General features: G+C 38.5%; 1 protein-coding gene across 7 annotated transcripts in view; it reads left to right on the top strand.

Moving 5' to 3' along the window:
• The window catches only part of ARVCF (ARVCF delta catenin family member), a 277932-nt gene that overhangs the window by 2198 nt on the left and 253129 nt on the right, over positions 1–22605 (top strand). The window contains exons 1-2 of one of the 7 annotated variants that reach the window (XM_061370842.1): positions 1468–2094; positions 18900–18966. The exons of 2 other annotated variants lie outside the window; for them this stretch is intronic. The gene's annotated coding sequence lies outside the window, so the exon portion shown is untranslated. Of the gene's footprint in view, positions 1–1466; positions 2095–18899; positions 18967–22605 lie in introns of those variants that run through there. 4 more of the 7 variants (XM_061370843.1, XM_061370839.1, XM_061370840.1 and 1 more) reach the window with 4 other exon arrangements.

Here is a 22605-nt window from a genome sequence, read left to right as displayed (position 1 = left end):
ACTAGAGATCAGTTCTTGCTCTGATCCTGTCTCTATCAGTTGTCTAGACGATGTAAGATCTTTACTGGTAAAATCTGCAGCTTCGTAGACAAGTGGACAATTCACATGACTGACTAGTTAGTTACAGCAGCATTTGATGTGCCCAATTAAGTTGCCCTGGTAAAAAAAAAAAAAAAAAGGCATTTTTAATGTCAGAAAATGTGAACAAACACATCTGGAAATAAAGATTGCAGGGATAGGGCTAGCTTGGCCAACAGTACTTCTGAAAATGATTTAGCTGTTACTATATATAAATGTTTCAGCATGACCTCTCAGGGCAATACCGTGCTAAACGTGACTAATGTAATCCTCTAACATATAAAATGTAGAATAGATGGGGGAGAGAGGGGAGTGGTTCTGCCTTTGTCCACAGCGCTGGTGACACTGCACCACTTCTGGCACGCACGATTCGGGATGAGTGGAGAAACACTAGAAATATTTTCAAGGAGAAACATAAAAATAATGAAGGGGATAAATAAGATACAAAATAGGGGTGCAGGTAGCTCAGGAGGCTGAGCGATGACTCCATTACAGTGCACAGACCACCGCAAATGGTGAAAAGGTCAAGTTAGACAAATTCGTAGGGCTCGGGTGCCAGTGTTGCCTGGCTGCACTGCACCTATCTCAGCACTCGGTTCAGACATCAGCTGGGCCCGGAATCTCCCGGTCCACGGCAATGAAAAGTACCATTTAGCATCGCAAGAACAGACAGACCTCTGGCTGTTCTGCACGCCTCAGTGCTGCAGGCCGGTCAGTGCACCCAGCCGCTGAGGTGACAGCACAGCCCCTTCTCCTCCTGCCGACTGCACAGCGGCACTGCGCGGCTCCGGCGGGCGGCAGTGCCTGTCTGGGCTGCCCTAGCCCCACTGTCGCTCCGGGAGCGCTTCTCCCCGGGCTGCACCGGCTCCTTCGCCCGCTCCCGCCCTTCGCTCCACCGCCCCGCACGGACGGGCAGTCTGGCCGGCCAATGCGGCGCGGAGCGGGCCTGTATTGAACCAATGAGGGCTTGGTTGCTGGGCGCGATCGCAGACGGACTACCCAATAGGAAAATTCGTGGCGTGCGAGCAGCGCGCTTGATTGCGTGCTGGCCGCAGACGGGGAGCGCGAGGCAGTGGGCGGTGGGTTCGGTGAGCCCGCAGTTGCCTGGGCTGTGGTGAGGGCACGGGGCGCTCCATGGTGCGCACGCCTCCCGCTGGGCCTTGTCCCCAAGATGTGAGTGTTGAGGAATGATAACCCCCACGTAAAAAAAAAAGAGTTGGAAAGACGGGACCGACATGGTCCGACCGGGAAACGCGTTCCCCTCTCTCGGCGGGCCGGGCCTGAGGGACGCTTCACCGAGCAGTAATTCCGGGAGGGCTCGCAAGGTTCCGCGTTACACTTGGACCTTTATTTAGAGCGGCGTTGAGGGCCGCCGGGAGGACTGCGCTCCCGCGGGGGCGGTGAGCGGCCAGGCTGGGTGCGGGGCGGGATCCGGCAGCAGAGGGTCCGCGTGTTTTGGAGAGAGGAGAGCTCCCCCTGCGTGCGCTAAAAGCGCAGCCGGAGATAGCAGTAGTGAAGGTAAATGCGAGAAAAGGGTTAATGATTGCTTCTCTCCTCCCTCCCGGCTGGATAAAGATGGTCTTGGATACCCTTTGTAACTAGGAATGTAGAGGTGGGAGGGGAAAATCAGTCCGACTTAGTCTACTACGTTGCTTCAGTGGGTAGGGAGGCGGTGGCGAGAGGCTGAGACTGCCGGGGCGCTCTCCCGGGAGGAGGCGCGGAGGGACGGACGCGCCTTCCGCGGGAGCTGGGCACCCGCCGGGCTGTGTCGGAGCGGGGGTAGTGAGTGGCGGGTTGGGAGCTCCGTGGTGGGGCTTCTGCTGCCGGGAACTGGACGCGAGAGCGGAGGACAAGGGGCTGCAGTTGATGTGCTGCCCAGCGGCTGCCGAGTGTTTTATTGAAGAGTTGGTGTTGGGGGTCCCCTCGTCTTTTTTCTGGAGCACTCACCTCCTTGAAGCCGGCAGAAGCAAGGAAAATAAGCTGAGGACAGGGAAATAAGACAAGACGGAGGAGATGGTGAGCAGTCATTGGGTTGGGAGGAATGAATGAGGTTGCTGGGCTATTTTCTGTGAGAGGTTCCTGCAGGGTGTAGTACGTTCGGGATGATTTTGCATCACGATTGCAGGCTAGCCGCCTTTGTCTGCTAAAGACTGCTGGTTAAGGTTTAACAGCGTTCATCACTTTATTGTGAGATACACAACAAGGAGTTGATGTATACGAATGGCTAAAACTGCGTGCTGAAGCCAAGCACAAGTAACCCCTAAACAAACCAGCATTGTGTTAACCCTGCAATATGATGGGCAGCTCTTGTCATGGAGGGAAGTCTTTGCTAAGGTTATTTGTGGCATGCATAGGAGATGAGTCTCTTAGTAGCCAAGACTAAAGAAAACTAACCAATTTCTTCACAAACGTGAAATCCATTACAGACTTAAAAGCAGAAGGTCGGTTTTATTTTTCATTATTGTTCTAGTTTTCCCCGCAGTATCGCTGGTATGATTCAAGTCTAATGTTTGCAAAACTTGATCAACTCTTGCAAATGTTGACTTACAGCATGCAAATAGTAAAGACTGTCCTTTCCCTTTCTCTCGTTTTTTCTAATGTAGACTCTTGTTTATATATGTGGAAGGGGGGATTCTTACAACATGCACTTTGCTTTTCACAGTTTACTGTGATGCCTTAGGTAGGTCACAATACAAAATGTGATCATTAACATGTTAAAAAAATAAACTAAGCATTTTTTTATATCTAGTGAAGACCTGTTTTTATACTAATAGTATCTTAAACTCTAGATACAAGTTTGGGAGGGAAAAAATGCTGGTTTGTATTAATGGGAACCCTTTATAGTAAAAATCATTATTCTAAATGACATAATATTGACATTGGCTGATTGTATCTTCTTGAGGATGAAGTGCTGCAGTCTGTGTTAAGTGCATTAACCCTTTAAGGTTCCATGAATTTAAACATATTTTGTTTACAAATCTGTGCAGGACTGCATGGTGCAGTAGTAAAAACTGGAATTTTAGTGGCTTTAGGAATGTTGTTAATGTACTGCAAAAGAAAAAATGCAGCTTCATCTTAACTCTGCTGTGGAAAAAGACTGATTATAATAAAGTAACACAGGATATAGATGGGGAATAAAGTAACTGAAAGGGCTAGATACTTTGGAGTTTGTACAGAAAAATATAAGTTTTGAGCTATGATCCTCATCATGTGAGATATTTGGATGGATGGCTGTTAAATTTATTTTAAGCAACATCTCTGTAAATGCTTGTCTGAATATTTAAATTATATGCTCCATTAGGCAAATGGGTTTATCATCCCATTGCTTGGCTAAAGGAATCTATCAGGAGGGCAGGGTTTAGAAGAACAATAGTTTGACTGCATAGTTTATCCTCATACATTGTTCAGAGATGCATGGAATGTATTTTATTTGACATTAGTGATCTTTATGGAGTTGGCTTTGCTGAATTTTATTTTTATGTCAACATAAACTGAATTCCAAGTAATGTAACAATAAATGTAACCTACTATTTAGCTAGAATAGATGAAAAATAGTTCCCTTTGATTTTTTCATTTTTCATTCAGAATCTTTGCATTAAATTTCAGTCTCAGCAGTTCCTTAATATTGGAAGAACTGGTAAGAGTTACAAATAGAGGGAGATTCCCATTATATTAAGGCAGTGTACTAGACATGGCAAAATTTTGCTTATACTTTAAATTTGATACAGAATGCAGTTTAGAGAAGATATCCTGAAGACCATCTGCATGCATATTACAGTTATATAAAACTAAGCTTCTGTGTTTGATTTTATGTAATGCAGTGCATTATTTCTGCAGTGCTTTTGGTGGATTTTGGTTAGTGTCAGAATTGATAGGCTGTGAGGAAAACCTGTGAGAAATCGTGTTCTACCAGGTTTATAATTTGTTGCCCTTAATATTTTATTGTGTGAGTATAAATCATTGACACAAACACTGTAAACAAATGCTGTAGCAGCTAAGTGTGAGATTACATGTAGTTTATTTACGTCTTTACAGTTCAACCAGGGTTGTCTAATGTGAGTGCATTGTATTCCAAATAGCCATCGTGGTAATCTTCAAAGCAGAAAGGTTAGGTCAGGTTGTTTTTTTTTTTTTACTTTATTGCCTGTCCCTACAGAAGAAGGGGGAGGAAAAAAGGCCAACTCTAGGATTATACCAATATGGATAGGAAAAGCATGTATCGGACATGTTGCATGCAGTGCCTTGTTGAGACTTCATGTGAGTCACCTGGGAGTTACCACTGAGGTTTCTGTTAAGATTAAAATCCACACAGCTTTAGAAAGTGCTCTTTCCATAATGCAAAACATTTAGAGTATACATATAACTTGGCAGAAAAGACCGTTAGCAATACCATGGATTTAAGCATTACAACAAGAACAAGGAGACTGTGGAGCATTATCTTAAATTCCAGGTAGGATGTGGTATACATATGTGCTGAAGCAAGGATAGACACCTCGACAGCTGAAAAAGTAGCAACTGTCTCACATAATGAAATGGTTTTTATTTCCCTCAGTTAGCCTATGTGAACAAAGCCAAACCTGAAAAACTGTGGTGCAAGGCTTTTGTTTGTCCTTTTTGCTCTTACCCTTGCATTTCACAGACAGTCCAGAGTAAGCTGTAAAGCTGCTTCTGGTTCTATATGCTGAGTTTCTGGAGGTCTAGATTTTCTGCATTATCTTAGGTTACATTCATTTTAAATGGCATGTAAGAGAAATAACTAATTCTAGTGAATCTTATTCTTTTTCCATGTCTGCTTTTCTGCAACCTTTTAAGGAAAGGCAGCTTAATTTGATAGTATCCAGTCATTTGAAAGGCTGACAGTCAACCCTCTGGCAGTCACATTTTCAAGTAGTAGCATTTTTGGTGTGTAAATGGCTAATGATTTAGTAGTAGGTGGACAGCATCTATTATTCATCATTAGTTTATACACACTACATCAAACAGTATCATTTTAGAATCCTGATGAGGCTCATTGATTACCACTGTGTTGCAGGATAGTTTGACATTTTGTTCTACCAAAATACATATCTTTCTTGGAACATCTTGGGGATAAAAAATGTACAAGAGACCCGGGAGAGTGCGTGGCATTCTAAAATATTTTAATCTCTTTTAGAGAATACTTCAATTTAGTTAATGAAGCTCATATCTAGTCACGACAAAGAACATGACTGAATAGATTCATAGCTGTCATTACTGGGAGCATACCACTACTGAAACAAATGGCTTCTCTCTGAAAATAATGCATGTTAACTAAGCAAGGCACTATTATACGCCTGATATTTATCTTTAACTGATTACTATATCAAATTCTGTGAAAGTGTTTATACCCTCATATTTTCCTATGCAATTATATTTTTGCTGTCTAATCTAGATAAAATCGATGGAAATGTCACTGTTTCAAATAAGAGCCATCTAAAGTTGATTCAGAGAGGTTGGCTGCAATGAACCAAGGGATCAGCTTCATCATATCTTTCAATATCAGGCCCTCGGAGGAATTAACCTAGAAAAACAAAATCAGAGGGTACTTCTGTATGTATCTAAAACTGCATTTTCTCATGAGTGGACTTTTTTGTACAAGACAGGAAATGTTTATTAGCAGTAATACACTGAGGAAAGAACCTGTGAGCCTGTGTATGTGCAGTTCTGCATCTCTCCAAGTACTTCTTTGTGAAGACTCTCTTGGTCTGATTTTGCAAGTCTTAATCCTCTGTCATCAGCTGTTATTAATTACCATGAGTCAAGTTGAGTGATTTTTGAATACAGAACATTTAGAAAGAGGAGAATTGTAGTATTTAGTTGACAGATTTGAGGCTGAGTAGTCCAAGAAAGTAATTTTCATCCAACACTTGCCTAATGGTGATAACTGCTGATGCAGTATTACAGGGTACTAAGATCCCTTAAGAACACATGGGTAGAATTGTGCTTCTCTGCTTCACTCTCCAGTTTGTATTGCCCTGGGAAGACCTTTCTGTTTCTGAACTATGTGCAGTATGCTTTATCTCTACAGATCTGATAGACAGTTCAGGATCATTGCTCCATAAAGTCCTTGACTGCAGTGTTAAAATTTTCTGTGCATACTTCAGCTGATGTTATTTATAATTATGCTTTTCCTGCATCATTTTGTTTTGGAAGCTGCAAAAGGGTTTCCATGAGCTACTGTGCAGATACGTGCCAGTGCACCACTGATCTATTAGATTATGGTTTGCAGGTCAGGGAGAAATTGAGATTTTGCTATCTAAGTAATACCATCTCTTTGCTGCTTCAGTGCTTACATGACATCTCAAGTTGGTTGAAGATTAAAAGGAGCTGTCAAGGTATCTTTCACAGTTTCATTTTTATTATTTATTTTGTTTGCTTTATTATTGCTGTCATAAGCCATTGGAATCTTGAAGTCTAGTGCCTTGCCAACAGGCCTTTGTCCTCCAGAACAGTTAGTGTTTAGCTGCTTATGGTTTATTTAAGAGTTGTGAAGCATTTACTGTCTTCTGAAATACATTACCGAAGAGTTACAGCTTAAACATTGCAAGCGAGAGGGTAGAAGTGAGTAAATCAGTTTGGGGCCAGTCCTAGCATTGTGTCATTATGGTAAACTAAAAGTATTTCTTTTTTTCCTTATTTCTTTCAGAATTTAATAATTTGTGAATATAGAATTAGGCATCAGTGCTTCCTTGCACAGTCATCCATGAGAATGACTTTCCAGGGGATTGATATCAAGACCTGCATTCTTCGTTGGATGTATCTTGAATTTTTACCACTGCAGTGGTATTGACTGGGATGCTGAGCAGTAGCTTCATTTGGGGTACTGACCAGGAAAAGATACCTTTACAGGGTCTTACAGGATCTGGGCTTTATTTCTGCTATCATAAAAGCAAAGATCATGGTGGTTTTGTATTGAAAAATGCCAACTTAACTTGTTGCTGTAAGAAAAGCTTTTCTTGATTGATTGACATTTGTTGCAATGTGAAGTTAGTGAAACTAAAGCTACTGTTTCCAGTAATTTAATTGCCTGTTCATCTGCTCTATCAGTGTAATTTCTGCCCATAAGTTGGAAGCGTATCAGCTCAATTCCTCCATGGGACCTTCTCATTACAGTAAACATTCTCTATTTAATTTACATTATGTAGTGATAAAAGTTTAAGTAACTGCTATTCAGAACAGTGACATGCAATCACACAGACTTTTACTGGCTTATTCCTGTGGCTAAGAAACTGTATTGCAATGTTTAATTAATCAACAGTATCTGCATCTACTGGATTCACAGCTTGATGAGAGCTGAATGTATATAGTGATACTGGGTAGACTGTTTTTTGCAGGTTTTAAATGAAAAAGTAATTATCTTTTTTGGCAGTATGCAGAGTAGGAAACGTTGCAAAGGTTCCCCAAAGAAAAGCGAATTGTGGAGTGGCTTCAAATGTAATTCATAAAGTGCGGGCTATCTTTGGGAAGTAGAACCTCTGATGATACTTAAGTTGGGATAGCTACAGTAATTTCAGGCATTTCAGTTAGATGGCTTAGTTAGAAAAGGCAACCACTTCTGGCTGCGAATAAAAGCAATGGATAGAGATGGACTGACTTCCCTGGAGGTTGATTCAGTCTATGAGTTTGAATCAAGTGGTTTAACTGGCACTTGGAAGGAGCCTTTCTTCTCTCTCTGCTGAGTAGCAAATACATATAGTATATGGAGACTAGCTTCCGAAATTAAGCTTGTATGTCAGGTGCTGACAGTGGGACAGCATGAGTATTATTCTTGCTGTGTATACGTGAAAATGTAAGAACTTTTACCTGGTGGTTATTGTAGTTGTTCATTGCTGAGTTGAATTTTTTTGTAGACAGCTGTTCATGCCCCTCACCTATGAGGTTAACTGTAAAAGGTTGAAAGGGAAAAAAAGAATTCTGGTCATTTTTGTGCAGTTGTCTGAACTTCGAAAGAATTCTCTTGACAGCTGGTTGAGTTTCTTGTGGTGTAGCATCACAATCATTACTCTTAGCAGTCTGGTAGACTCCATAAGCTTGCTACTACAAGAGTTTCTGTTTTGCTGTTCCTGAGAAAGAGAGGGAAGCCTTAAATGAGACTGCATATGGAGAGAAGGGTGGGCATGAGCATGACTTAATGGTGTTACCCTGGGGCTTGTCAAGGAGAATCGCTCTGGTGCCAACAAGAGAATCACTGGAAATACAGGTGTCTCACAAAATTAAAATGGTGTGGGGTGGTTTTTTGGTGTGTATGTTGTGGGGTGGGTTTTGGTTTGGGATTTTTTGTTGTTTTTTTGTGTGGGGGTGGGGTTGTTTGTTGTTTGGTTTTTTTTAGGCAGTGCTTCTCTAGAATCTGTATGGAACACTGATTATTGGTGTAGACGCTTGAAACAATATTCTGCTCTTTCCTTTGCTATATAATACTCATATTTTGTTAATCTTCTATAGTGGGTTAAAATGGCAAAAGCTCAGATTGCTGGAATTAGAAAGTCTTTTGTCTCTTGTGTCTGGATCTGTTTCTCTGTTTCGATAGGCCGGTGACTGTGAGTGTTCTGCTATGCATCTACTCTGAAGTATGTGAAAGAAAAATGCTTAGATATGCTAACATTAGGAGTGTTTCGTACAGTTTTGCTAATAACATTATACTTTTTAATACTTCATAAACCTTTGGCTTATGGTTAGTATTCTGCTGTTGTACATTGCTGGCAAGTTGTGATTTAGAAATGAACTCTATTTAAAAAAGTGAAATAATTTCACATTTCTTCTACAAATTTTAATCTGATGCAAGGAAACTTCAGTCATGTTGATCAGTAAAATGACAATAACCATCCATAAAACTTTGATTCAGTTCTGCATAGCAGTATCCTAATAATGGTCTCAAGGTATTGAAAGCATAGTTTTATTGTATGCAGTAGCTATAAATTTAAGATTTTTCCAGTATGTTTAAGACATATATTATTCTGCCTGAATAAATATCACATTTGACTCTATTTTATTAATGTAATGTCAAGTGAAGTCTCAAACATGAATCCTAACTTAAACTGGCAGTGTTCTGCTTTGCACCACAAGCTGGGTCATGCCATTCTGGTATAACTCCTCCATGTATTTTTAGACTGCTTCTTCTTTAATTCAGTGTGACAATACAAGTAGTGAGTTATTGACAGCAGCTAAAGTGAAACCATTATGACTGTAATCAATAACACACCTGCAGAGAATAACAACTACTACCAGGCACATATTTTGTATTGATTCAGAAATTTATGCTGTCTCTACTACACCCAGTCTGCTACTTCCATAATTTATGTAATAAAATTTCTACTTTAGAGAAGCTGTTACTAAGTTAAATACCAAGAAATGATGACATATCAAGATGTAAATTGCATATTGAAGATTTTACTACAAGCAGAAATAGCACTTGCTGAATTCCTGTGGGTTCTGATTCAGGACCAAGGCACTTCCTTACTGCAGGCTGAGAGATAATAGAAGTAAAAAGCCATGTTCCCTCTCCTCAGGCAGTATTTTAGACGTGAAGAGTAAGGTGTTGTTTTTAATGTGATGTGATTGAATAGTATAATCTGTAAATTTGAAACCTTGATAGACTTCATCTGTAACAATCACGCTTGTTCCAGTCGGGTCCTTAAACTCGAATGTAACTTTCTCTTCATATGGATACATCTCCTTATGAGTACCTTCCAGCTTCAGATATTTTGTGATTCTGTAATCTTTCTGTACCCCTCTCTAGCAGAAGAACACATATCCTCTGATTTTCTTTTCCAAGCCTGAAGTCAGTCAAATTGAGGAGAAGGTACAGATTATGACCAAGAATTTGGGAATACCAATGTTGCTTGAAAGTAATACCTAGCTTCCTGGAGATGTGTGTTTATTCCCTTACTTGCTAACTCTGCGTATGTTTTGTTGATCAGATGACTAGCTGTGAGTCCAATGGAAAATTACTATGTATTTATACTGAATAGAATAAAATCTCTTTGTGGGCTTTAAGCATGATAAGAAACCATGAACAGTATATCACAAATAATCTTGGTGTACAAAGCTTCCAATTCAGTTGTTCATGCAGATTCATGCGTACTTTATTAATTCTTGATTTGAATGGCAAATGGAAAACTCAAATGTTCCAGGTATTGCATGCACTGGCTTCCTAGATATACAGCCTTCTATTTCTTGCTATTTTTAATATTCAAGTATACCTACAAATTGTCAATAGGAATAATTTCAGTGTAGTCCAGAGAAATACAAAGTACTTCAAACTTGCTATTCTTCAGGTTATTTAATAAGATTCTAGGTCTTGGTTAACTTCTAGATCTCATTTGTTGCCTGTTCTCTGTTTAGTGACGTTGTATGAAAACTATGTGCTGTAGGAACAACAGCAGTATAAAAGGACTGGTTTGTGCTTCACATGTTCAAGGCTGGGTACCAAGAAGTTAAGCATCAGGCCTGTTTAGTTAGTTAAAAAATGCATTTGCAAATTGATTTTGAGTCCTTAGACTACCAACTGAGAGGAGCTTTTAGCATAAATCTTGATTTTTATTTATTTTTTTTAATGTCAAAATATAAATGTGTATTTGTATACATTTGGAAGACTTGAGGTCATATAGGAAACACAAGAATTCTGTGGCCTTTTTCTCCATGCTTGTTGAAAACTGCACACAGTTTTGAAGGCATTTAGTACGTTCCCAAACCTGAGTAGAGAAAAGCTCAGAGGTACTTACAACTGTGAACAACTTCAAAATCAAAGTTTCCATTTATACTATTGTAAGCTATGCAATTAAGTGCAATTTCCAGTTGAGATTGTATGATGCAGAGAATATTGAACATCCACGCTTGCCTCGGGCTGTCTAGTGGACTGTATTGCCCACAATTAAACAGATGAGCACACAAATAAGGGTAGGCATCCTTCCAAACAGTTCTAGCTATATTTAGCAAATTCTTCTCATTTCCCTGTCTGTAGGACGGTAGTGATGTTGATAACCTGAACATTAGCCAATAGAGCTCTGAGTTGCCTAAGCCCTGTCCTACAAGATGTTTCACTTTCCCATATTATTTTGACCTTGTATTGTCTCCGTTTCTTTTTATGCCCCAAGAGAGAAATTAACTTTACTTTCTCCATCTGAATCTAGAAGTAAGAAGCCAGTTCTCTGTGCCCCAAAGGAATAGGAAGAACTTGAAAATTTCACAAGTTAAATGTTCTGAAATTTATGAATGGTAAAACCAAGGCAGGGACAATACAGAGAAATCTCCTTTTAGTGGAAACTAAAGTGATAGATTCTGCGATTTTTCTACGTCGTTTTAAGTATCAATATCTGAAATACTACCATGCCTCTTGCTAAAATGCAGTAAGCTTTGTGTGTAGCATTACCTTCAGAAAATACTGAATTCACAGTTTTCTTAATTGATACTTGTATTTTTTCCCTTCATAAACTTCTGTATTATCCAAGTATGTGTTCTTGCTGTAGCTGGCAGGCTTGAAAGATGCAGCCAATTGACAGTATAATTGCATCATTTTCCTAAATAAATTACTAACTTCAGCATAAGAAAACATAAATAACAGCTTAATCTCATACTTGCTATGTGGAGGTGCTGTGTTTCAGAAGGGAGACCTTGTAACTATTAGACTTGGAAATTAACTGGTGTGAGTTTTTTCCCCTGCTTCTTTTTTTTTTTTTTTTTTTTTTTTTAATTGGGAAAGAGAAATATTCCTAACTCCCCTGTACCAGAATCCAGGACAAATTGAGCTCTCTCTTCCTTTTCTTCTACTTAAGGAAAATACTGTTTCCTTTTCTTTCAAATATGTATAGATGCCATAATCTCCATCTGCATTCCTACAGCCAAGTGCCTGGTTTTGGTATTTTAGGGGGAATTATGTCTGAAAGGATATCCTCTAAACAGCCAGCATGCTGCATTATTCCTTAGTCATCACGGAAACCTGAGCTGTAGAGTAAGCCAATGATTTCACATTGGAACTTCCACTGAAGTTTAGCTGTGTGGGCTTTCCTTGGAGCATGCACAGCTCTGCTGTTCCGCCTTTTAGAGTCTTCTGCATATTGTGAGCTTTCCAAGAACTGACCCTGCTGATGGTAGAAAATTTCTCCATTCCTCAGTTCATTTATTCATTTAAGTTTATCCAGTTCATATCAGTTTGGTTACTTCCTTTCAGGCTTTGTTTCGTTGGTCTAAATAATCCAAATTCTTCCTTCTCGGCTCAGAAAATGGCAATCCATGCCCAGGTAGTTTCAGTAGTTCATATTTATGCTGAGTCAGTCTTTCTCCAGTATGCATCTCTGGAATACCATAGTGAATTCCAGATGCAGTTCTTCTTTTGTCACATATGCTAGTATTGGCAATTCCTTCCTCCCGCTGAAAGTAGTTCACTGTTAGATCTTAGTGTTACGTTGTCTTCTCTCACATACAGCTCTCCCGGTTCTTATGTAGTTGATTGGTACTTTCTTTTTTTCCTTCTTTCCTGACGAAATCCAGGATAGGTCTGCTGTTTCTAAGCTTACTTGAAAATGTGTACATCTTACAAAAGAAAACTCTGTGGTTCTCAGATGCAATGTAATATAGTGGGGTTTGCTGCTTTTTCCATCAGACTTGATGAATAGGCTTGTGTAAAGAACCAGGCATTAGACATGAAACAATATCCTGGATAAATAGCTAATATCCCAACTAACACTTAACTAAAATAACTGTGCTTTATCTGAGAGGGAGTATACTGCTCTGTCCTTTTATCAGGACAGCTGTGATATTTCTCTTGTAGTGTGTTCAGTTTTAGAGAGGACTCTTGTATCACTAACCGTTTTGAGACACTGTGTCTAGAAAAGGAGAGATTTATGTGAACGGAGAGACTGCACAGGGAATGGTAGAGGATGCTGACATAATAGCCAGGGGACAGGGAGACTGAGGTTGTTTTCTCCATCAGGAGGTGGTCAATAGTTGACCACCTTAGGACTGAGAGAGCTACAATAATTGGCAATAGCCATTTTAAGCATAAATGAGATTGTGCTGCCTTTTTATTGGATTTATCTTCTGTGCTGCAGACTTTTTACCTGTGCAGGAATGAATAAATATTGCTGTATTTTGAAAGTGCTGTTTTACTTTATTAAAACTGGCTACCGATCCTGGTGGTCAAAGAACTTACTCGGTGCCAAATGCAGATGTGTCTGTTGGAGTAATGCAGTTGGGAAAAGGAGGCTGTGAGCTGGAAATGTGTGTGTGATTGTACTGTGTGGTTTCATCAGTGATGCAGAAAGCAAGGCATGTGAGAGAAACCTTTTAGCCCTAGAGAGGCCAAAAAAAAATAATGTAGTTTGTCATGGTACCACAAAAAAAGGGAAAGAGTAGTAAGGGTTAGAGGGGAAAAACACAACTATTTCCTGTGAAAATGGGTTGAAGTCTAGGGGAAAGCAGCTGGGCTCACAAAGGAAAGAGTGATATTTTTTTAATTTTATCTTTCTGTTTTCTTTGAAGCAGTAAACGAACATGTTTTAGTCTCCTGAAAGCTTCAAAACCAGTAATGCAGGTATCTCTGTTAAAGAACAGAGCTAATGTTTCAGACTCAGACAAACTGTGGAGCTGCAATTTGTAGAAGTCCTTATCTTCAGAGAGTTTCTGACTTTGGTTGAATTAATAAGGATAAGTTATGTAGAGTTTCTCAGAAGCTTTACTGTCTCCATAGTAGCTCAATTAAGAAAACTAGAATTCCACGTAGTGTCTGATTTAAATGACCTTTTTACTGTCTGTATTGGTTAGTTTGTGTACATGTACCCACGAGACTGCTATGCAGAACATGTAATTATTTTGTTTGCATTTTGAGATTGATGAGTGGAATCAATACCAGTTACTTTGCTTTTCATTACTGAAGGCATCTGAAATGTTGACCAATCTTATCTTACTTGTGTCAAACAGATCACAAAGTCCTTATATACACATCATTTGACCTTCTAGGACATTCTCCAAAGAGCTGGCAGGCTTAGCATGTCACTTTTTTTCTCACTTGAAGAAATGAAATCTAATTAGGAGGATCTTATGTAGATCAATGTAGATACAGATTAAAGGTGCACACAGTGTGTGGAAAATCCAGAATGAAAATAGCTGTAATGGAGATGGGGGGTGGGGAAGGGATGAATGGACACATGACACACACTCTGAAATAGGCTGACTTATTTTAGAGTACAGGATTGATAATTGAGTGATTTTAGTAGATGCACTAGTAGAAAATACTTAAAGCAAGTTGGAGAATTATAATGGGGGCAAAAAAATCAAGCCTTTTTCTTCTATAGAGTATAAAATGAGAGGAATTATGCACAAATACTATTTCACAATTTTAGCATTGGTGATCAGCTGCCTGATACTCATTTCTCTCTTCATACAGGTGTAATTCGACTGAATACACATGAATTACTTAATGTATTTTAAGAGCATAATCATGAACAGAATTGACTTCTGCTTGGGAAACCTTTGACACTTCATTGCATGTTAACATTGTCCTTCTTGCAGCAAATGTCACTTGAGACTTGTAATAAACAACAAAAAATTATGCTTGTGCATTCTTGTAATTTCACATGAAATCAAATGACTATTTTCTGATAGAAATCTCAAGAGCATTGGGTTTATATAGGTTTCTCTCAGTTTCACCTGAGAATAACTGCTCAGAATAACTGCTTGCATGTATTTTTTTTGAGGCAAGGAACGTTAATAGTAGATTCTTTGCGATAAATTATTCTAAGTGTCTTTGACACTACAAAATTGAAAGAATCTTATTGGGTATGTACAGTAACAAGACAAAACCCAAATGGTTTAAAATAGGTGTAACATTCACGAGTAAAAAATGTGTGCCTGTTTTGTGTGTCCTTGTGAGACTAGGGAATTTGGAGCAGTCATTGGAAGATGAAGGAATCCAGCTCTCTGCATTATTAGACCCAGAGGCCATACTGTGTCATTACTAATGCATGCAGGCATATTCAATAAATTTCATGGTTATACATCTGATTGTCATTTTCAGAGCTCATTGATTTAAGCAGCTCCCACTGATCAAGAATGCTACGACAGGCATCAGAGGCTAATATGCTGATAGGTACAAAGTCAAGAAGTGTTATTTCGGTCAAAAATGGAGGAAAGAAAATGTGCTGTGGGGTGAACTAAACACGGGAGTAAGATGCCCAGAGAGGTTGCAGAGATTTACATTCCTGGAAAATTTAAAAATCTGACTGGAAAAGATCCTGAGCAGCTTGCTCACATTGACCCTGCTTTGAACAGGGGAACTGTACCAGATGGTTTCCAGTGGTCCTTTCCAACCTCAGCCATTCTATGAATCTGTGAAAAAAAGATGGTTAATAATTGAGTATTCTTCAGCTTATTCTGCTTTCCACAAGAACAAGCAAAGTTGCAAGGATCCTAATGGTGGAAATGGCAGAAAGTCCAGAAAGTAGTTTCAGGGATGCAAGGCAATCTCCTTTTATGTTTTGTATCAGTGAGTATAACCTCCCAGCACAGGCGAGTGAGAGCTGTGGGTCAGGCTGGGATGTGGCTGCAGTTCCAAGGGTACCATTAGCAGCTGCATTTATGAAACTCAATTTAGTTGTTTGGTTTTGTTTTTTTTTCTCCTTTAAACCAACCTAGTTGTATTCATGTAAATTAACACTTGAATTCAAACTTCTGCCTTTTGTGACATAAAGAATTTTAAAAGGCTTATTTAAATTTAAGGGCTTCTGCTGTCACTTTATACAGCTGTCTTCAAAGCATATTGAATATAATCTTTTAATGAGTTTTGGCTTTGCCAGTAGATACATGTTTCTTCCATTATCTTGTTTGTTTCTATTTGGTATTTTGTACTTTTTGAGTAATATTTGCAATTATTTTTCTACAATACCATGTTAGTAACAGCAGCAGGAAGGCATAGTTAGCTCAGCTGGAACATTTTGGCCTCAAGACTTCTTGTTATTGTATTCAGAGTAAGAAATAACTGCCTGCTTATCTTTGTTTTATTTTCATTCCCTTCTTCCTCTTATCCCCTTTTCTTGTTCTATATTACTTTATTGTTTAGACTTAAGACAGATGATAGGAATAGTAGGTACAAGTTGATTGTAACAGATACTGTCTTACATTGGTGTGTCTGTAACTAGGAAGATGAAAACAATGAGCAGTAAATATTTTGGACAAGCTGAAAGATGCTGCTAAAATAATTCATAATTGTCTTGCCTGTTAGACTGGATAAACAAAGAGAAAATGATTTCCTTTTGTTTATGCGGATTTTTGAAGAGCCTCAGAATTGCTGTGATGATGCATTGAGCTGTATTGCTGCTCAGTGCTCACTGCTTTCTGTTGACGTAATTAATGTTACCCGTAACTTTCATCAGTGCAATCTTCCTGTTGAGAATGTGGTGCTGTGGCAGAGTCACGGGACTAGGGATCTGTGCTTGGTTTTCACCTTTACAACTGGTTTGCATTAAAGCACCTTGAGGACATATTTGTAATATTAAAATAAAGGTGCTTAGCCTTTGTTTAAAAGGCTTTGTGTTACCTAATGAGCATGTTTTACTCATTTCCTGGGGACAAAACCTGAGCTGTTAAATTTGTGGCAGCAAAACAAAACAATTTTTGAGTCATGTCATCATTTTCAGCATCAATAGAAGGTCATGCCCTTGTCAGCTGACATTGCTTCAACATAAGGTTCCAGTCAGAATTGGCTACAATATGCTTAGAGCAGCTCTTTGAGACCTTCACCCTTTACTATGTTTGGAACTGCTAATATGGTGGGTCTTTTGAATATTTATAAGAGACTTGTTAAGATAGGCCTTACTGAAGTTATTCAGAGTATACGCTCATTAGTTGTCAGTGATTGGTCTGGCAGGAAGAAGTTTGTTCAAGCTCATGATAGACCACTGGATTAAGTGCTGCTCTTCCATTATTTCTTCTGTCTTTAGTGTTGTGTGTTATGCCACGGTGCTTATTTGGCAAGATCAAAATACAATTCCACTTACATTACTTCCGTAGCTTTAGTGTTGGCCTGGTTCCTGAGAAATTCAGACCTTCTGGGACCTGGAGTTTGGCGAGTAAACTTTTTAAACAAGGTTATAAATGAATACTGGAAATCTTGTTCATCTGCCCTGCTCCTTGATTTACCTAGTGCCCTGCTCATCTGTGTTATACCAGGATGTCCAAAATCACATTACATCCATGCCCCTTGCAGTTTTAAGAGTACGTAATTGCAAAAACTTAGGGGTATGTTTTAATAGCAGGTGATTGTTCTCATCAAGAACTGTATTAGTCTGATCTTTTTACAGTGCACGTCTCATACACTTGAACTTCTCTTCCCATGAGCATCTTCAGATGCTGAATAGCAATTAGTTTTTAATCAAATAGATTACCATAACATCAAACATACTTTTTCAGCTCTGTTGTTCAAAAACAGTGGAAGTTATAACAATCATAAATGTAAGTTACAACTTCTTTCTGAACTCTGTGTGCTGCAGGCATGTATAGGTAGCAAAGTAGCCATACTGGCAACTTGACTGACATCTTGATTTACATTGAAAACATAAATTACCACAGCTTGCCATTCAGCTTTTGTTTTTCTTAATCAGTGAAATTCTTAATAGTGATTTTTTAATATTCCATAATTTTCCACATTTTTAAGGTAGGAAATGGCTCACACAGAATTGACATACTTAATTAAAAACAGTTTTAGATGGGTCAGTTTAGGATTTGTTGCAATGCTTCAAAATTAAAGCTACTAATGGCATTTTTTAATCTGTAATATTACCCCACTGATGTCTGCTTAATATTGTTTGTGATTGTTACCACTGTTTGCTTTTCTTTCTGGTTAGGGGGAATCGTGTTCATTTTAATTTTGTTGGAAACAAAATGTAGAAGGGGAAGCAAAGGCAAGATTGTGCTTCTGATTCTGGATTGAATTGTTAATAAGAAAGTGAAACTTTTGAAGGAAGTTCTCGCCTGAGGTTGCATTTGTTCCATTCAACACATTTCTTATGATTCTCCTGTCTCCCTCAGTGCTGCTCTTGGAACACCATGACCCTTATAATGGAATTTTAGTTTGTCACAAACTGAATTTCCGTGTACGTGCTCTACTTGAGAGTATGTTTCATGTTTGTGATGAGGTTTCTCCTTTGTTCTGCAGTCCTTAAAAGCATTTACTTATCAGAGTTGAAGATAAATAATGCATCCTGTTTACTAATTAGATAAGTTTTCATTGTCATCCTAAAGTCATGGGAATTTTTGTATTAAGACATAGTGTTACTTTATAACTTGTAAATTATGAAATGGAACAGAAGATTTACTGTGGAAGGTGAAAGCACACGAGGAGAATACATGATTTCTGTAAGGTGGCCAAATGCTGACAACTGGTTTACAGGGATCGGGGGAGGAACCCAAAGTTTTGGTTTTTTGGTTTTTGTTTTTTTTTTGTGTGTTTGTTTTAGATTTCTGATCTAAAAAGCTATTTTTTCCTGTTGAGTGCACATGCATCTTCTGTGGGTCTGACTGTTAGTCATTATTTGCTGCTATTAGTGGGTTCAGGTTGGGCCTTGTGTGTGGGCACTCTTCATTAAGGACTATAAAAAACCTCCAAGACTATACCTTTGTTATTTGTGTTGTTGATCACTACAATCTCTGCTATTAGAGGATACCTTCTGTGTCAGTGTGACTGTCCTACAGATCTAGTCTGGCCAGCAGTAGAAGCTGTATATAGATTTGTCCTATTACTCAGGTCAACAAGCTATTAGTCACATTAGTCCTAGAGTTTCCATTCAGTTTGATTTGTCTCTTATGTTTTTCAGGGATATCTATAACTGAGTTGTGCTTTATGAACAAGGAAAGGGACTTAACAACTTGCCTGAAAGAGTGGTAAGAGATGTCAGTATTTTCTTACATATATTTTTCTTATACATGTTCATGTCTGTGAAATCTAGCAGGCAAAATTGTTACTAATTTAATCTCTCTTGCTAGTTACTGTTCCAGACAGTCTCACAATTGTCATTCTTTAGCCAACAATGAAGTGATGAAAGACTAAATTCATTTTATTGTAATAGTCTCTAGCAGCTTCTCTCAAACAGTAGGACTATTGAACTGAGTATGGCTAAAATATGCAAGAGTATGAAGTAGTCTTCGAATAGCAAACCACCATATGAAAAGAAATGTCTGTATAATCAAAATAGGGAATAATTAACTGCATATAATGTAACTAATAATAAAGATTCCAGAACTTTATAAATGGACCTTTTCAAAATGTTTTGTTCTGCTGCTGTCCTGCCTTTAGACAAGACATGAACTGGCTTCCTACCTCCTAACTATTAGTTTTGTGTTCAGCTGTGCCATCGGACTTCATTTGAGATTGCTGCATAGAGACCTTGGAGAACACATGAGTGTAACACGGGTATAAATTCAGTGGTTATCTACTTGTGTGTATGGGATGTGTGGCTTCCTGCAGCATATGACCCTTCTGCTAACTTACTGCTTTTAAGTAAAGAGACCTTGTCAGAACGGTAGCGTTAGCACAGTCAAAGACTAAGCAAATTATTAATTTGTATGATTTCTGATGATTTGGGAAGTCCTCCCTCAGAACTAACCAGACAGAAGTTTTCTTACACAGGAAAAGCCATCTATGTTGGGATAAAGGAGTGTAACTTTTAAAAGCTGGCCTTTTAAATGGCTAAAGCCAGAAGACAGCTGTACTTGCTAAAGGAATAAAATTGATTGAATAGTTCAAACTCTTTAAAGCATTGATTTTTCTAATTTAATTTCTTTTAATGGTCTCCAACTTTGTTTTGAAAAGTAGAATTTTGGGTGAAAGATGGGAATGCAGTTTACACAGTACAAGGAAAACAGAAAGTCACCACTTCTTAATAAACTAAACAATGTAGAAGAGGTGGGAGATTTCTTAGGTTTTTCAATGTAACAGTCATCCTGAGGTGAAGTTTGTCCTGTTTAGAGCAAAGGAAAATAACTGTAGGGATGAAATGAAACAAAGTAACAGGGACTAGAAGGTATTATCTCTTATAAAACAGCCTCACTACTTGCTCAAAGTTAGGAAAAAAGTATCAGGCAATCAATGAAATGCTGTTTGTGGGTACATGAGCAGCCTGTTATTATTCTGCAGCGTATCTTTGAAAGAATATACAATTCTGAAAATGTTCCTGCTCTGTCTACACTGAAGAAACCAGTAATTGTGCTGTCGTTGCCGAAGATTTTTTTACAGGGTTAATATCTAAACTGATCTGCTTGTTTCAGTAGTGAAGTGTGCTTTATACTAATTTTAAAGTCTATGTCACCCTTAATCAGGAGTGCCATACATTTTCAGAACGGTGGTGCTGTATATCTTGCTTGTCAGCTCTGAAGAATGCTGGTTAGTTCCTTCAAGTGCAGCTCATTGGTTGAGGCTGCTCACTTACAGAACAATTTTAGGTTTATTTTGGTTGCTTATTAGTTTGTGGGGTTTCATGATAAAATAGAATTGCTTTTTTTTTTCTTGTTTTTGAGATCAGCATCTTGGTGGAAAATCTGAAAAGTCTGGGCCGTTTGGAACTGCTCTTACTCCCACTGAGGTCAGCAGGAAAATTTCTGTGGCTTTCAGTGGGAGTAACACTATACTGTATGAATGTGAAGACTTTCCTTTCAAAAACCAGTCTTAGCAGTGTGCTATAGCTGATGTTACATGAAAAGTGAGTAACTGTTGCACTACTTGATTATGGAAAAATGTGTTTCCCAAGTAGAAGAAAGAAGTTTTAACCATTTCTGCTATGCCAGTGTATTGATTTTTTTTGTTTTTCAATCTCTCCAACTCTGAAAATCATTGCACCGTAAAAACTGGTTATCTGAAATTATTTTGCTGTATGCAGGAGTGGGTCTGAACAGAGTGGCTTCTCACAACCCAAGAAGGAGAATTGCGGGGTGTATACTTACTGGAAAATAGTAGACACAGCCTAAATTTTACAATCACAGATATTACTGGTCATCTGAACAGGGAATCCAGACTAGAGAGAAAGCATCTGATTTTGTGAATAGTTCTATAGTTTTCAAACCTGTGTATTAGTTCTCAACTCTTCTAAAAGCTTAATATAATATTATTAGTGGCACTTTCATGGTTGTCATTTAAGAGAAAGATTAATCATTGTTTTTGTAGGTGAACATTTCAAAAAGTGAGATCCTATATTCCCTTTGCAATAACTTCCAGTAAGAATTTCTGGGTTTTAAAGCCCCTTTAAGAAGATGCTATTACAAGTGAATTTGACCTACAAGCTTCTAGTCAATGGTTGCCTAGATATTATTTGTGAAACGTTAAAAAGAACTGCCTTTTCAGAAAATTGATACTTAATGGATGTCTCCTGAATTGTGGTTGTGTGATTTAAACGGTCAGTTTTGATTGTAATGTGCAAAACAGAGTTGTCTTGATTTGAAACCTATTTGAGGCTGCCAGTTTCAGAGCTATCCAGAACATGTGGTTTTTATCTGTCATAAACATTTTTTCCTTGCAATTAATTTTTTCCCCTAATTCATTGCTGTTAGATTAATGTCAGCATATTTTGGGTTTCTACCGTATTTTCTGGAACACTCAAGAACAATGAATTAATCTTATTTAATTGATGGATTGCTGTACATTAATCAAACTCCTGCTTAAGGTACTTAATTTCTTGCAAGTAAGCTATTTTTAAAAAAAGTCTGTAGTAACTTCTATTATAAAATTAAGCCTTGGTATGCAAGGTTGTCACACCCAGGAAGTGCAAGATATGACCCAAATACTCAAATTACCCATAGACAGCATTTTGGTTTATAAACATTTGCAGCATAAACAAGGCTGAGCCAAGTACTTTTAGAAAGGAAATTCCCTTCCATGTTGTTTATATTAGATGGAGACATTAATTAGTAATTTTTCATATGTAGCTCATGGAAATCATTTTTATGTGGTTTATCTGACACCAAGTTTATTTTGAATTCAAACTTTTGCCATTGTCTCTGCATGACATGGTTTATAAACTCAGTCTGATGGCTTGCTCCATGTTGTATGCCTGAGAATTTACCTCTACATGATTATCTTTAGTTAATGGTCATAGAAGCCTCCAGAATTGCTGGAGTCCTAATTCTGCCTTCATTATTATCCATAGAATTCTAGTGCCTTTGGTGTTGTCAGATGGATTTAGAAAGGAATGTTGTGTTCCTGTGTATAATATGCATGGATTTAATTTCATTTGTCATTGCTTCATAATTCCTAAATAAAATACTTCTGTGAAAGCTTGGGGAGCTTGCCTTGTTGCTGCTTATGGCCTGGCGTGGTTTATTGATGAGCTTGTGGTCCAGGCAGTTGAAAAGCTGAACTCCTTCTTTTAACTTGCATGAGGCCTGGGTTGCAAGCCAGGTTATGCTGGAAGTTGCTGCCCTACATGGTTAGGTCTCCTAACCACAACAACAGTAACAAGGGCAAGCCTGGTACTCTGCTGCAGTGGCACAGCAGGCTGTGGCTGTTTGTGCAGCTACCTATGTACCAACAGA

The sequence above is a fragment of the Neopsephotus bourkii genome, unplaced genomic scaffold, assembly GCF_033783945.1.
Source record: "Neopsephotus bourkii isolate Nb327-2 ecotype Australia unplaced genomic scaffold, CSIRO-AGI_Nbou_v1 NB_1542, whole genome shotgun sequence".
Taxonomy (NCBI): Eukaryota; Metazoa; Chordata; class Aves; order Psittaciformes; family Psittacidae; genus Neopsephotus; species Neopsephotus bourkii.
The sequence above is the reverse complement of the archived record's forward strand: the minus strand, read 5'-3'. Positions and strand labels throughout refer to the sequence as shown.